The sequence below is a fragment of the Taeniopygia guttata genome, chromosome 4 (assembly GCF_048771995.1).
Source record: "Taeniopygia guttata chromosome 4, bTaeGut7.mat, whole genome shotgun sequence".
In the NCBI taxonomy this organism is placed as follows: domain Eukaryota; kingdom Metazoa; phylum Chordata; class Aves; order Passeriformes; family Estrildidae; genus Taeniopygia; species Taeniopygia guttata.
The window spans coordinates 13,593,701-13,609,332 of record NC_133028.1 but is presented as its reverse complement, the minus strand read 5'-3'; the positions used below and the strand labels follow the sequence as shown (position 1 = coordinate 13,609,332).

Here is a 15,632-nt window from a genome sequence, read left to right as displayed (position 1 = left end):
AGAGGGCTGTATGTTACCCAAAGGAATTATGCATTGTCCAGCCCATTGCTATATTCTTTGTCAGTCTAGTTCACATTCACCATTTTAGTCTTGGGGATTTTTTCAAGGGGTTCTATTATTATAATTATTTTACATCAATCAAAAGAAACTATATTTAAAAGAGGAGTGTAAGAGAATAAGTAATTTATGTCATCAAATAAAATATTTTCTGTCTCAAATGTGAAACAAACCCTTTTTGACTGCAAGTGTCAGGGTCAGAACTACATTTTGTTTAGTTATTTATTTTCATCCTTTACACTGATAAATACAAAAGACAACCTTCTGAATCAAAATAAATGCAACACTATTTATGTTCCAAACCAAAATGGAAGATAACAATCCTTTCTGTCAGAATTTCTCTGATTTGGAAAACTATATCCTAAATCTGTATTAATTTACAAGATCTAGTGCAATTTTTGTTAATGCTAAAATATTTTAAAATCTCCTCTGAGTGGCTAGCAAATTATAACCCATGTAAATTTACCATGATTATTGCTGGTCCGCTTCCTGGAATTCCTCTAGAATTTTTGTTTTGGAAAGACTTCAAGAGGGGAAGTATATCACCATTTGCTTGTTCCATTCATTTCTCTAGCATCCTAAATTGGCCACTAGCACACATGCACAGCAGTCCAAACAGACCTTCAGTCTGACTCATTACAGATGTTCTTATGTCCTCAGTATTTAAGATAATTGCTTTAGAGAAGAGAGTATATGGCTTTCCTAATAAGTTTGTGTTTTGTTTCAAAACAGAAGTGGCAATGCCATTCTCTTTTTTAATCTGTTTTGCATTGCTTAGCGCAATATTTTGCACTTTGAATGTAAACAGATTGCCCTTTGATGTCAGGACTAATTCCTTGCATGTTGATGGAGCAGAATATCAGAGATGAAATCAATCATATGGCTCTGAGACAAGAATCCATCTGTACCATCATGTTAATTTGACAACATATTTAGAGCCAAGATAAAACATTGCACTGCATGGAGCTAAACATCAAGCTGATCAGCAGAGACACAACTAAATGCCATTGAAGTCCAAAGAAAATAAAATCAGTGAGAAAATCGAATCAAGTTGTCCAGCAGTATTTCTTTATAGCACTACAAACATGTATGTTGCATTCATAAGCTCATATATTAGAAAAATAATAAACTGGGAAACATTTGCAGACATACCACAGTGGAGTTTCAGTGAAAGTATTAAAGGGCATTAGACTTTGGCGCTGTTTCTTTGGATCTGACATGGAAGCAACTCACCAACATTAGTATAAAATAATTCAAGCCAAAAAATGCATCTGGCTATAGGAGTAGGGTATTTTGTTGACAAGAACTGTTGGCATAGAAACTTTAGGTAATCCTATAGGATAAGGGAGTAGCTTAGTCCTAGAAATAGATGAGTACATTGAGTAAAATACATGCCAAGTATTGTGACCATGTCTTTGTGGAAAGCCCTTGAAATGGGCTGATTGTAAGCACCAGTACCAGAAACTTGTTGGGTGCTGAGGAAGGTTGACCAAAACTTTCTCTACCCAGTACTACAACCTTTGAGATCCAAAGCTACTGAAGAACGGGACCTCACAGCCCTGCTCCACGACCATGTGCCCACAGCCAGAACCACTACTTTGACTCTCTCCTGGCTCCTCCATTGCATTGACTTTCCCATGGGACAGACAAGTCACATCATTTGTAAAATTAATTGCATCTGTGATAAAAAGGTTTTGGCATCCAATCCTGAATAGTAATTTTCAGAAAGACTACTTCATCAATGAAATATTTCTTCATCAATTACATCTATAGTCTCAGACAACATTTCAGGGAAAGGATTGTTACCACATAAATGCCCTGATATGGAGATTATATGTCATGAGTGACCTAGAACACACATATCCAACTACTCATGTTAATAAAGCTCTCATGAAGGTGTGGGACTCCTGTCCACTACGGCTCATCCCTGTGCATCTCTACATGCAGCCATCCTGTAATCAAACTGCAGGTCCCTGCCATCATCCCCATCAGTCTGCAGGCATGTGCAAGATCACATGAACAGTGTACACTTTCATGTACCTCTTGTTTCTCTGCAAAATGAGGGGTTCCAGCATCAGGAGACAGACCTGCCCCCATTCATATAACAGGGCATGCAAACAGCCTTGGGGCACCCAGCCTTACGTGTCTGAGCATGCAGAATAATGCCTTGTCAAGGACACAGCATAACATTCTGGCCGTGTTATGGATACACAAGGGCATATAGTGGAAAGGACTGGTTACACAGGGAAAGATGACAACTTTCTGGAGGGAAAGGATTGCATGGAAGAGGCCAGGCAGAAACAAACTGCCGGGATTGGCACATTTAGCCTGTGATGCCCCATCCTGCTGTTATACACCCAACAGACCTTCCTAATCCTGAATGAGCTTTGCAAAGTCCTTCCAGAGACAGTTATCATTGTCTAAAATACATGTGCACTAACCCATTATGCTCAAATCTCCCCATTAATGTGGGGAATGTTGAGGATGGAAAGACATTTCTACAACACCTGAATGGATGTGGCCTATCTGCTCCCTCATGCAATGGCATCACATCACCTCCACCAACAGCAGCACTGGGCACAGTGGAAACACAATTTGTGTTACTTCTGCAAAGTCTTCTTATTTCTCCACTGAAGAGAGGGTGGTTCAGACATCAACTGGTGGGCCAGTGACAGGATTCCCTCAGTCCCCTACTTAGATTAGGATGAGCCTGGACTAGGCAGACAAGATGTGAGAAAAATGACAGCATGATGAATCTTAACAGAAACTAACTTTTAATGAATTGTTCAAATCCATAAAAGTGATGCCCTCCATCTGCTTTAAAAAATGTGTCATATTCTTCATGTCACTTAACTTGTCCTGAACACTGTGTGGGAGAACACAGAAGAAATATTAAACTAAGCTAGGAGTATTTCATAACATTTTGTGGCATCTCCTCTCAGTAAATTGTACTGCCTACTGTAGTTCTTCACATAGTTGCATTTTATGCTGCATTCCTGAAAAGCCACATGACACTTGCCTTTGGGTCAAATTCATAATCACTCAACAGTTGCACACATTCATTCAGCTACTAGCAGAAATGACAGAATGTTTTTCCACGAGTATTCTAGTGGAAGTAATCTACATAACTGGGGAAATAGGCATGGAGAGCTCTGAGTCAAATATAGAGTCAAATACAGACAGCTGAAAAAGACAGACCTATATAGCTTTATTGAAGAGTCTTCAGAAAGACAAATGTAAATGACAGCTGGCCATCAAGATTCCTTGACTGTAATTAAGATGCTATAGATAAAGAATGAGATCATTGAAATGTGTTTCATATTTCACAGCAGTTTTGTTATGCTTTGGACACTAGAGATGAACTATTCCTTTTCCTCTTGCACCACCTGTCCAAAGCTGTATTACCTGGATCTTGTAGGCAGCTGAGAATATCCCTTTGGGTACAGGTAAAACCCACTTTGCAATTTTTTGCATGGCCTGCCTAAAGCCACAAGTGGGTTGGAGCACTCTTCATCCTCTGGCATGCAATCAGCTCAACTTGTCCAACATAAGAAATCATGAGAGTGGAAAAAAAGTGACATCTTCTGTCAAGATCCAGTCTATCTAAGCAAAATTCCTGAAGGTATTCTAAGAATGAATATGAAATTGTTTGATTTCATATAGTCATGAGCTTGCATAATTGTATGAGTGTATGGAAGCCTGGTGTTGAAAGAGAACCACACAAATGTGAAAATCACAGAGATTAGGTTTCTCCTCTACAGCGTGGTGGGTGCACTGGCAGGTACTTGAAGAAGAAATGGATTCCATTATTCTACTGTGTCATTTTTCCATTTTTCAGAAAGTTATAAGAAAATGCTTCCTTTGCTTTTCCCTAGATGTGAGATGACTCAACAAAATCTGAAACTCTGCTATCTTCAGCATTGTTCAAGGATGTGATACAGAAGGAACATGTCAGCATGAGGAAGACAGGAGATGCAGAACATAAACTGAGCACAAAAAGGCTGAAAATATTTTTCTATGCCTCTTTCCAAAAGTAAGCAAGGAAGTGTTTACAAGGTACCTATTATGGGGTGCCAGCAGGTCAAAGTATTATATCTAAAGGGAGGGTGAAAAGAAGACAGAACCAGGTTCTTTTCAGTGGTGCCAGATTACAGGATAAATTAATACAGGAGGTTCCTTCTGAACATCAGGAAACGCTTTTTTACTGTGAGGGTGAGCAATGAACAGGTTGCCCAAAGAGCTTGTGGAGCCCCCAGTCTGGACACGGTCATGGGCAACTGTGTGTACATGGCTCTGCTTGAGCAAGGGATGTGGACCAGATGACCTCCAGAGGTTCCTTTCAAATTCAAGCATTCTATGATTCTGTGACAAATATGAAGGAAACCTATTTCTTAAACCTGCATTTGAAAATTTTGGCTTGGTGGAACAATTTAGAAATAATTTCCCTGCAGTCAATTAACTACATGGGAAAAAAGGATCAGAACCAGGCTGTATGTTGTTTTTCTATTGTATTAGACAGGTAGCCAAGTTAAAAAAAAATGTAATGCAATTGCTTGAATAAATGATCAATGCTATTTGCAAGATATTTACAAGATATTTGCATGCTTTAAAGTCTACAGTAAAACTGGCTTCTTCCTCTAGTATCAATGGCAATGTTGAAAGATGTATTCTGGGAGATTACTCACCCACCAAGAAAAATACAGAACCTTCTCTGGTGCTCTTTATATCTTGTTATTCTTCTCTGGTGCTGTTTATCTCCTATGTTATTTCATAACAAAGGCACCTATTTCTATCCTAAGGAGCTGAATTCCACTAGAACTAGAAATGGCACACACCTGAGCTAACAGATCAACCATTTCTGCAAGCAGCTGTGTAGTCACCAGAGATTACTTCTGCACCACTCCAGGACTGATTGAGCAATGCAGACCAGAGACCACTGACATCCCAAGAGGACAGGTGGGGTATTTAATCTATGCACTGAAACAAGGATTTAGCCCCAAATACTGATTTAATTTCCTTGACTTTTAACTAAGTTTATTTGACCTCCTGTGTCTAAAGAATCTGAATAAACGTCTTTTCTGTAGGAGCTATATACCCTCTGCACATCTGACAGCACAGTTTTACTGCAAATGTTTCCATCTCCTTTTAAAAGCAGGTCATTTGTCTAGTTGAATCAGACTTATATAAGACACAGCTTACCGGGGTAGCAAATGTGCATTAGCACTCTTTTATTAATGAGTTAGACACAATGGTACTCAACAATTCTTTCTCCTGTTCTCCCAGAGAACTGAAAACAGGCAATGGGCTTAAAGCAACTTTCTAACCAAGTTGCACCTCATTAATAGAGGGGTATTTTTAGCTTTTGCAGTGAGAGTATTTAAAAGTACACTTTAATTAACTCCAGATAATTTCTGCTTACTCTCAATTTGATTTAGAAAAAAGATCATGTGAGCTGATGCTCACAAATCAAGAAGTTTCTTTTCTTGCAACTTTTAAAACAAATATACAAACAAACAAAGATAGATTTTATATTTTAAAAAACCCATGTCTTTCTAAAAATATTTTAATTAGGCAGGACTTTACATAAAATATAAATATTTATATGTAAAATTATTTACATATGGCTATATTAGCCAGACACATTTTAGTAATGAAACATACTACAGTACACACCAGAACCCGTGGACAGAAAAAGCAACCTAGAAAATGTAAATACTAGAAAATACTCTTATCAGAAATCAAAAATATGTGATTAGATCCATTTTTTAAAAAAATCTCAGACTTTGAGTGAGAAATTAAAATAGGTTTTAGCTCTGTGGGTTAAAAAAACAGACTTAATAATGAATATTTTAAGTATAGAATACTTTTCTGCTGAAAAACAATCTAAGCAGGGGTTTAAGAAAGAAATGTGGCAGACTTATATCACAGAAATACAATAAAGGAAGATAGGAAAGGAGCATCCTATAGTAAAGCAATAGGTCAAGCTGACAACTGACTGTACCTGAAAAAATGTCAATGGAAAGGAAATCACAGAAATCAGGGAGGTGACAGAATGCCAAATAAGGCAGACCAGTCTGCCAAGAGAGATTTGTACTGAATAAATAACTTGTATGCAAACAACTAAAATCACAAGAATTAGTGGAAGAACACAGCAGTTGACCAGGCTCTGGCTTTGGGCAGGCTGCACTAGATTGCACAAGGTTCTTCTCAGCCTGAGCTGCTATTGATCTCAAAGGGAATCCGTGTTAATGATGGTGTCCCAAACCCACAGTATTTGCAGAAAGATGACTGATAGATAAAGTTGCAATTTTTTTTATTATATAGTCACCTTCATCAACCTATCTGGTGATTAGCAGGATGAATTATGAAGAGGTGGAACCTTGTATTCTCAAAAGTACAACTTGGATCATAATAAGATTTGGATAACTCAAGACCTACCTCTGCTAAAAGTATTGGTCCCTCAGCACCCCTGATGCCCACGCTCTTCTTGTACTTTCTCCTTCCAGCATCTCTGAGCTATGCTGTCCCCTGCTCATTCCACAGCTCTGAAATGCAGCCCCTACTCTTCAGAGGAAATGATAGCAGCAGCAGCAATTCACAACATTTCGGTGTGTTTACCTCATTTGTCACCCTTCCTCTAATATGGCTCTGCTGCAACATAAGGACAAAATTAGTTTCTTTGAATTGCAAAACTGGAGTAAAAGACATATGAAATAATTATTCTGTCACAGAATTTTTCAAACAGCGGGTCTATAACTGTGTTAAGAGATGTAAAATTTATATTAGTCAGACATAGATACCTTTATTTGCTGGTAGCTGCTAAGGAAGATTCACAATGAGTCTGTGCCACTGGTCACTTCTTTTCCTGAGCTGTGTGAGTTGAGATGCTTCTGTCTTGTGTGTATTGAAGAACAGTAGGTAGAAAAAGAGGTTTCAGGTGTTTACACAAACACACAAGAGCCTAAAAAGGCAGCTGAATTTTAAAATTGCCATATCTTATCAAACACTGTCTTGGAGCAAACTGGTTGCTATTCATATACAAACAGCTATTTGAAAAAGCCTACCTTACAATCAGTTCAATATATCATACAGCTCTTCCACTGAGAGAGAGAAGCTGGAAGGAAGAAAATACAGAGGAAGATAAAAAAACAATCTATTTTTTAGTTTGAATTTTTTTTTTGTCAAAAAAAATCACTAAATTACTTGAATTAAAATGCATTTTTCCTCTTTTTCTATACTAATCATTAAACTAAGGCATATGCAACAGATAAGCAAGAACAATGGCAGGGGAGGAAAAGAATTTTCAGGAAAAGCTGTAGGTTATTCTTGTACTAAATGCTTTTACATATATGTAAATACATATATTTTCTATTCAATCATATTAGATTTTGCTTTTAATTATGAAGTTAGGCTCAACCTCCTTTTCTGCCACTGAAAAAATTGAGTTGGCTCATATGATAATGCAGGGACATCCCCCATGAGGATCCCAGGAACAGGTTTCGTATGCAGCCAGTGCACAACCCAAGGGCCCTACCACCTCTAACAACCTTTACCATATTGAAATTGGTCCCAGTCAGAATTAGATCAATACCTGAATTAGGCCAGAAAAACCAAGTGTTACCCTAAGTGACTGAGCATGAAGTTCCTTTCCCACACCATAAAGGAAGCCTGAATGGCACTAGCCCTATGCATATGATAAAAGCTCCTTCACCCATCAGGTGTGACTGCCTGGAAAGGCATGCTGCTACAGGCTTAGGCAGATAAGGGTCATTCCATCTTTGTGATGATTTTAATATTTCCAAATGAAGTTTCTATGAACTACCATTCAATATTTAAGAGTTCTGAGGGCTGGATTCCTGCCTAATGAAGACTCTTGCAACCAGGGAGCCAGGATAATTTAGGGACCCTATCAGTGAACCCAGCCCCCAGTATGCTGAGGACCTGAGGGAAAAAAATCAATCCAAGAAACCAGGAAGTTCTAGGCAGAATTTCACAAATAACTGTTTCCTTCAATCTCCAGCAAAACCAGTTGAAATACTCTAATTTGTAGTCTAATTTAACTACATGATTACTTCATCTGAATCCATCTAAACATTTGTACCTTCATCTGTACCTTCTAAAAAGGCCCATAAAGAATTGGTGTCTAGGTAACCAGGATCCATCTCCAGAGAAGTCAAAGAACCAGACTCAGAAAGGTAGTGAATTTCATTAAAGCTATATTTTCTAGTAAACAGATATTAAAGATTTGCTTTTCATTGTTTCTAACAAGTGAAATAGGGAATAAATGCTCTTCCCCTGTAGCTACAGAAATTTGAAACAAGTCCAAACAGCTTCTCTATTGAATTTACACAAGCAGCGGCTCTAAGCTCATAAAAATATATCACTGTGAAGCCTACAAATATGGCTTCATTTTATTACTCTTACAACGATAATTTGGAGCAATAAATATTTTACACTGAACTTGTATTCTGTCTGCAACATGGGTCATCTAATTTCCTTGGACTTCACTCTGTATTTCAGGTTTCACAACCCACTTGGTCTGTGCCTGGTAATTCTGATGGTGTTACTAGCAGTTACATGCAAAAAAGGCAAACACAGACCAGCCCACATTATACAAGTGGCCTTTGATTCAAAGTGTTGCCTACATTTGCAAGTGATTCAGTGGAAATCAACTGACCTTGCAGAGCAAAGTCCATTTAACAGAGGAAACAAAGCCTGATCCAGGTTTTCATCATAGTGCCACAGCTGAGCATTAAGGTTTGAGTCCACCACAGAAAAAAAAAAAGAAAACCAACAAATTCTTTTAAAAGCAACAGTGGCCTTCAAGGAACAAAGTCATGGTGGATATCATCTGGTAGGTGAAAGCATTCAACCTTGAACTCTGTCTAATAAAGGTTGCAAAGCATCTGTGTGTCTGGGTATGTCTTTTCATCTAAAGGTAATCATACCCTACTGGAGCTATTACAAGCACCTTGAACAATTTTTGGTGTTAAGAGCAATGACAGCTTTTTTTAGGCTTCTAGTCCATTTAGTGATGTTACATTCTATTTGAAATAAGAAAAGACCCTGCAGTAAACAGGCATTTTTCCTGTAGCATAAACCAAGGGGACAAACAACCACACAGTGGGTCCCAGTCATGGCCCTGAGCAAGTGAACATTTCACACTGTCCATGGGAAGGATGGCTTCAGAGTGCCCCATCACTTCCTGCTCCTGAAAACACATGCTATGGTTCACCTCCTGCTGATTGTGAGAAAGAAAAGTGGGCCATGGCCTTGCCTCTCTTGAATCCCTTTAAAGCCAGCAGACATCCCAGAGAGGTGCAGCACTATCAGGCTCTGTCTAGCAGTGAGCTGCATACAGCACACATTTTGTCTCCTGATTTCCTGCCCATGTCACACACTACAGGCTGAGTAAAGACTAGACCTCAACAATACACTGCAGTACTAGAAGAAATATGTTTGTATTTACAACCTCACACAGGTCTTCATTTGAGTTGCTGAGTATAAATTCAACAGAAAGTTGTTTCTTCACCTAAGCAAGAAAACCAGTAGAGTACAATTCGAATAGAGTATGCAGATCAGTTCTGGCCTATTACTAGTAAGTTCTCACAAACCATGTAACTTTGGCACAACAGGGATTTGCTTCTAAAGAAAGCAGTAGATATACACACACACACAAAAAGTATCAAACCCAATATGAACCAAACAAAAAAACTCAAACAAACAAACAAAACCAAAAATTCCATCTGATATGATATATTCTATTAGGTAGCAGGTACAGAAAAACAAAGAGGGGTAGAACAAATGCAGAACAGTTCTTTCAACCACAGCAATGTCCTCTAAAAACTGAGATGGAAATTTCATTCTGAAGATCAAAAGTATCTATCATTAATATCTTTCTCTTAAAATAACCCGAGGCAAATCATTCCTAATTTAGAGTAGCCTGAAGACTGAGCAATGGACTAACTTTTCTTATAGAGACCTTTTGGCTATTTCTTTACATTTGTACAAGGCTGTGAGTAGAGAAAAAAATTTCCGCTCTCAGGCTGAAGGTATAATAAACCCAAATAATACAAGAGGCTTTTTGACATTGAGAGATGTCTGAAACTGGAAGTCTGGAAGCATTATAATGCTTGAACGGGAAGGCAACCCGTTGTTTACACTGCCTCCTTCCACCATCTTTAACATTTTTTCTGGATTTGAAACTGCATAGCAGGGCACGGATGCATGGATTGCTGCCACCTGCTCTGAGTGAAAGGGTCTGTGTGCTGTTAGCAACTTCCAATGTACATAATTGCATTTGACTTTTCTCTTCTGATTTCAAGGGGCTAAGTACCTGAAAATATGGATCCTAACCTTTTCTTACCAGCTCCCAGCCACAAGGGAGTCTTCCCAGAGCAGGGTGCACGAAACCAACAGGAAAAGATTCTCTTTGCTGGTGGTTTTCTCCTGCTTTAGCAAACTCAGCTACCTAACAAATGAGTCCAGCAGCAGCAAGGTGAGGGTGAGGAAAGTCATGTACCTGCCTTTTCAGCACCTGCAAGCTCTGCTGCCTTTGCAAGGCTCTACTAGACTTAGGATGTCATCCAGAACAGAAAGGTGGGAAATCCTGTGCAGCTGCAACTCCACTGGACTCACACAGCTGTTAGGGAAGATGACATTGCAAAAGTTAATATTTTGTACCTATCCCTTTCTCTTTATACAACAATACCTTACTCAAAAGGGGTACCTTGCTTGCAAAGCTATGACAATGACACAGAACTGGAACTTAGATCTCATCCATTTTCAATTTACTGCTAATCTTTTTCTTCCTTTACTTTGTTAAAACTAGCATTCTTCAGATCATGTAAAAGCCATCATTCAGAGTCTTGAATCACCAAGTGATAATCTGTTTCTTATTGCAAACAACACTACAGTTAGGGAAAGAAAAGGTCTTAAAAGTTTATGCTGAACTACAGAATTTTGACAAGCCTTTCTTACAGCAGTATAAACCTCCATGCTCAATATTCAACTCCAGGAGCTTAAAGTACCAACCTGAGAATGTTTGACTAAAGAAAATGAATTAGAAGGCCATGGCACCACTGCATGCTTCATAGAGATCATTTTAAATAAAAGTCTAAACTGAGCTATGAGGCAGGGCTGTGAGGAATCTTCAGACTAATCCTTTATTTATTTCTCTGGAAATTTTCAATATTATCACTTAATTAGCATTTATCGTCTCTTTTCACTGTAAGGTTCCTCTCTGCATGCTTCGCTTCCACCTTGCTTTCATAAGCTCATCTATACCACAAGCTCTCATTCATTCTCTGTAGTTAAATCAACCCTGAAAATATTTTTAAGAGATTAGGCTTTTTCGATTTTCCTTGCACCTCCTTCAGTATTGTACTTAGACTAGTCTGATCCTTCTCACACAGCTCCTTTCCATCTGCTACATCTTATGCATTTTATTGCTTTATCTAAGGTGTGAACTTAATTTTAAAATATACTGGACCATTAGAGAGGATATATGGTAGTGGTGGCTCCCACCCTGGATGGACCACAATATTATATCTCCTCAATATTACTATTACTAAATGCACCATCTGAGAAGTAGAGCTGGCTATTGACAGCACTGGACACCTGACAAGCAAACTCAGCTGTCAAAAAGTTGACAGATTAGCCTTCTGCATTTTTGTTCAAATCTGCTACCCATTCAGAATCAGTCTCATTCCCACAGTTTGTTTCCCTATTTCAGTTGTGCCTTCTACTGTCAGCAACCAACCTGCATTTTCCACCTGATGGACAGGTCTTCTCTTCAGAGGTACTTCGCCTGTGCATAGGCTGGTTTATAGCCTCACATTCCCAACCACAAACATCTTTCTATACTTTCCTACCCTTTGCACTTCCTTTGCTTTTCTAGTCAAAATGGTGCCTAACTCATATCTTTATACTCTCGCCCTAAGTTAGACATATATTCTATAAATTTTAGACCTGAAATAAAACACCTTTTAGTTCCTGAATTTAAAATAACATTACAATATATACCTATTTAATTGTATTTTAAATTTCTACACCTGAATTCCATTAGCTGACTGGATAATACCACTAATTCCTCCCTGATTTCCCTAGAGAATTTCCCGGTGACAAAATAGAAACCTGTGAGTCTGAATTCTTAACTTTTATCTGCATTACTTCAACATGACAAATGTAAATTTTGTTGCACAACAGGCAGCTCCAACATAGACCGTACACAGAAAGCTCTATTTCTTCAATTAAAAAACTTTCATGTCTTTGCTCTTTCAGCTACTTTCCACCTCTGCATCTCCAAAACACCTACTGTGAGAAGCACAGTGTTTGAAATAAAGTTTTCAAATCCCTCTGATGCTTATGACAGCATGAACCCAATGCTCTCCAGGCTGCACTGGGAGCTGCTTCAGCCAGCTCCAGAGCTGAGCCAGCACTAAAGCCACCTCCAGTGCTGACTGAGGCACTGGGCTCTGTCCTGGGAGCCACATTGCTTCCAGTGAGTCACCACCTTCTTCCCTGCTGTTCAGGCATCCCACCACTGCTGTCTTCCTGTCTCTCACATGGGTCTTGTCCTCAGCTCAATCCCCAAATTATCCAATTTTGGCTCTGAATCATTTGCTATTTCCTCCAGCAGAGTTTTTCCCCTAAGCAGGCTCCCATTTAATTTAATCTTTGGGCATAACACCCTTCCTTTTGCCTGTATGGCACATGTCAGTCATTCAGGATATGCTAGAACTTTGGTAACCCCATTTTTCACATCTTTATTTTTAGACTAATGAGGGAAGCATAAATGAGTATTGGCAGTGTTGCATTGATAATTTTCATTTCCTTTCTCATTCTTTTGGCTTAAAGAATTCTCATTTCCTTTTTCTAAACTAGTCATTACTTAATTAGCAAAATAAAAATATGGCACTGTGGACTCAATGTCACTCTCTCTTACCACTTTACCCACAGCTGAATAAAAATTACCACCACCATGTCAAATAAATCCGCTTTGAGGAGATTACAAATTTGCTCGATAAAGAGAAGTGTGAAGTCAAAATACTCTCATAAGGCATCAGATTTAGTAGCTTGGAACATCTGAATTTAAAAAGTAAGGATTACATAACAATGAAAGGTACTTGAAATAGCTTAAGAGCTTCGTAACCAGTAAATCTTGAAACCTTATTGGCAATTGGGATTCACTATCAAAGCATTGTGAAAATGCTTCTATTGTCAATATTAAGCATCAGTATTGTACTCACTGATGAGACCTTGTGAAAAGTGAAGAAAAGTAATTAAATCTCAACTTTCTTGAGCCTTTCTGTGAGATGCTGCAAGAGATCACTTTGTTTAGCTTATTAAAAAGAGAAAAAGAATACTGAGAAATGACCTAATTAGAGTAAGAAAGTATGTTTTTGGGCAAAACATATCTTTAATCTACCTGGGAAAGTGATAATATAAAGCAGTGGCTTGAAGTTACACTTAGATACCTTCAGATAAAAAGGTATACAGATGCTTTCTGTTATTATTTTGACACCAAAGATAGTTCATGATTGGAACAATAAAGAAATTATGAATTTTTCATCTTTTGATTCTTTTATATCAAGACTGGGTATTAAACATGAAATAACTATTATGATATCTAATCTATAGATCACACGGAAGAAACAGTGATCCCTTATGACTGAACTATGCAGGTCTATAGCAGCTGAACAACATTTAAGATTTTTGGTTTTGGCCTGTTTCCAAGACAATCCAAACCCACAGTCATGACATAAATATCCGGGTTAAACAGCAGGGCTAATCACAAATGAATGTATTTCTCTACTAGACTCTCAGATTTATAATAAAACATACAGAAAGCTATAAAAATGCAAAGTAAAAAGACAGTATTATTGTTTTGGGTTTTTTCAGTAAACAGTCTTGTGAATGTTCTGTTTTAAAAAATTAAAAGTAAGTATTTGTACATATCTGTTAGTGCTAAAGCAACGACACTGCAATGATAGAGTACACTTAAAGACAGAAAACATCTTAAATTTTAAATATGAAAACCCATACAATAAAATACATTTATAGTTACACCATCCTAATTTTCCTTAAGTACTTAACATTTGTTTCTTGAAAACCTTTAACAAAATTCTACATGGAGATACTCTTTTTAAAACATAATTGAGCACTCTTCACTCCTCAGATGTTCTGTTACATATTTCAAGGCTGGAGGTAAATGGTTGTAAACAAAATAACTCACAAACACAGCTACTTCCTCTAATCTACTTGAAATTGCTGATGATACTTTAATAAACATATCATCTTTGTTCTGCTTTCCCCAACAGAAGTCGTGGCTAGAAAGCAGAGTTCCATAATTGGTAGCTTTGCCTCCTGTTAAATTATCAGTGCAGGCCAAGGCTGAAGGTAAAGGATATAAGAAAACATACAACATGGATATTTGTGTGTTGCACTCGTGCACTACATCGGTTTCTGGTGAAGTGAGTCAGTGTGACCCCAACATTCCCATGGCTCGGTACTTAAGGAGTAAATGAGGAGCGAGCCGGTCACAGCCCATGGTTGAAGAATATATAACCCTGCTGAGAGAGTCAAGGAAGCTGTTACCACCTGATAAACAACACTGGTCATGGATGAGGAGATTGAGGTACCAAACCCCTTTTTTGCCTCAGCCTTCAATGGCAACCACTCTTCTCAGACTTCCATCGTGGATGGACAGCAGGATGGGGACTGGGGGAACAAAGTACCTCCCACTGTAAGTACAGATCACATTTGGGACCACTTGAAGAACCTAAGCATACACAACTTTGTGGAACCTGATGAGATACATCCCAGAGTCCTGACAGAATTATCTGAACTACATCATTTCAGGCAAAAAACCTAAGACCTGTGTACAACCAGTGCTAACAGACTTTCTTTGGGAACACCCTACCTGTGTCAGAGCTGTTAAACTACAAGGAATTGACCAAAATCAACTGAGAATTTAGTATTTTGCTCACAGTAAATTTCACGAGTTTGGCTGTTGAAATAATGGATGTAGTATGTTAATGCCAGTTTTAACTCATTTTGTCTAAAAAAAAACCACAGTTCAGTTCATGGTAAATAAAGATCTATTTCACTAAATTAACCTTAGGACTTAAATCCCCAGAAGGTGTTTTCCCCACGGCTCTTAAGGAGCAGTATTTCAGTCATCCCAGACAGCCATCCTGCTCAAAAAAAAAAAAAAAAAAAACAAACAAAAAAAAAAAAACAGAGCCATTTTGTAAAGTCCCAAGAAAGTAAACAAAAAGTAGTAAATACAAGTACTGCAAGTCTGTTATTCATGCAACCTTGCGCGCGTGGTATTTTTACAAGTACAGGAAGGAGGCAATTGAAGGACTTGGACTCCTTGATGCTTGCGCGTCCCTTCCAACTCCAGCTATTACGGAGGCGGGGGCAGGTGCGCTCGCTGCGCGGAGCCATTCGTTTCCCCGGAGCTGTAGCATGACTCGGGCAAACCCCGCTGCTGGCGGGCACACACACCCAGGCGGAGGCTCCGCACCCGGCGCCGCCGCTCGCCGCCCGGGGCCGGGCGGGGCTTGTCC

At 38.6% G+C, this 15,632-nt stretch overlaps 2 long non-coding RNA genes across 4 annotated transcripts in view; both read right to left on the bottom strand.

Moving 5' to 3' along the window:
* Positions 1-6,956, bottom strand: part of LOC140683910 (uncharacterized) — a 77,285-nt gene extending 70,329 nt beyond the window's left edge. For both annotated transcript variants that reach the window (XR_012055528.1, XR_012055529.1), the window contains exons 1-2: positions 6,858-6,956; positions 6,496-6,708 (exon numbers count right to left, since the gene is read on the bottom strand). This is a non-coding gene — a long non-coding RNA (uncharacterized lncRNA). The remainder of the gene's footprint in view (positions 1-6,495; positions 6,709-6,857) is intronic.
* A 165-nt stretch (positions 6,957-7,121) lies between these two features.
* On the bottom strand, positions 7,122-15,581 carry LOC140683911 (uncharacterized). 2 transcript variants are annotated; one of them, XR_012055530.1, is made up of 3 exons: positions 15,378-15,581; positions 10,580-10,699; positions 7,122-7,171 (listed from the first exon to the last, which is right to left on the bottom strand). It is a non-coding gene; the product is annotated as an uncharacterized lncRNA (long non-coding RNA). The 2 variants fall into 2 exon arrangements; XR_012055531.1 differs by lacking the exon at positions 15,378-15,581 and adding an exon at positions 15,177-15,264.
* Positions 15,582-15,632: the final 51 nt, after the last annotated feature.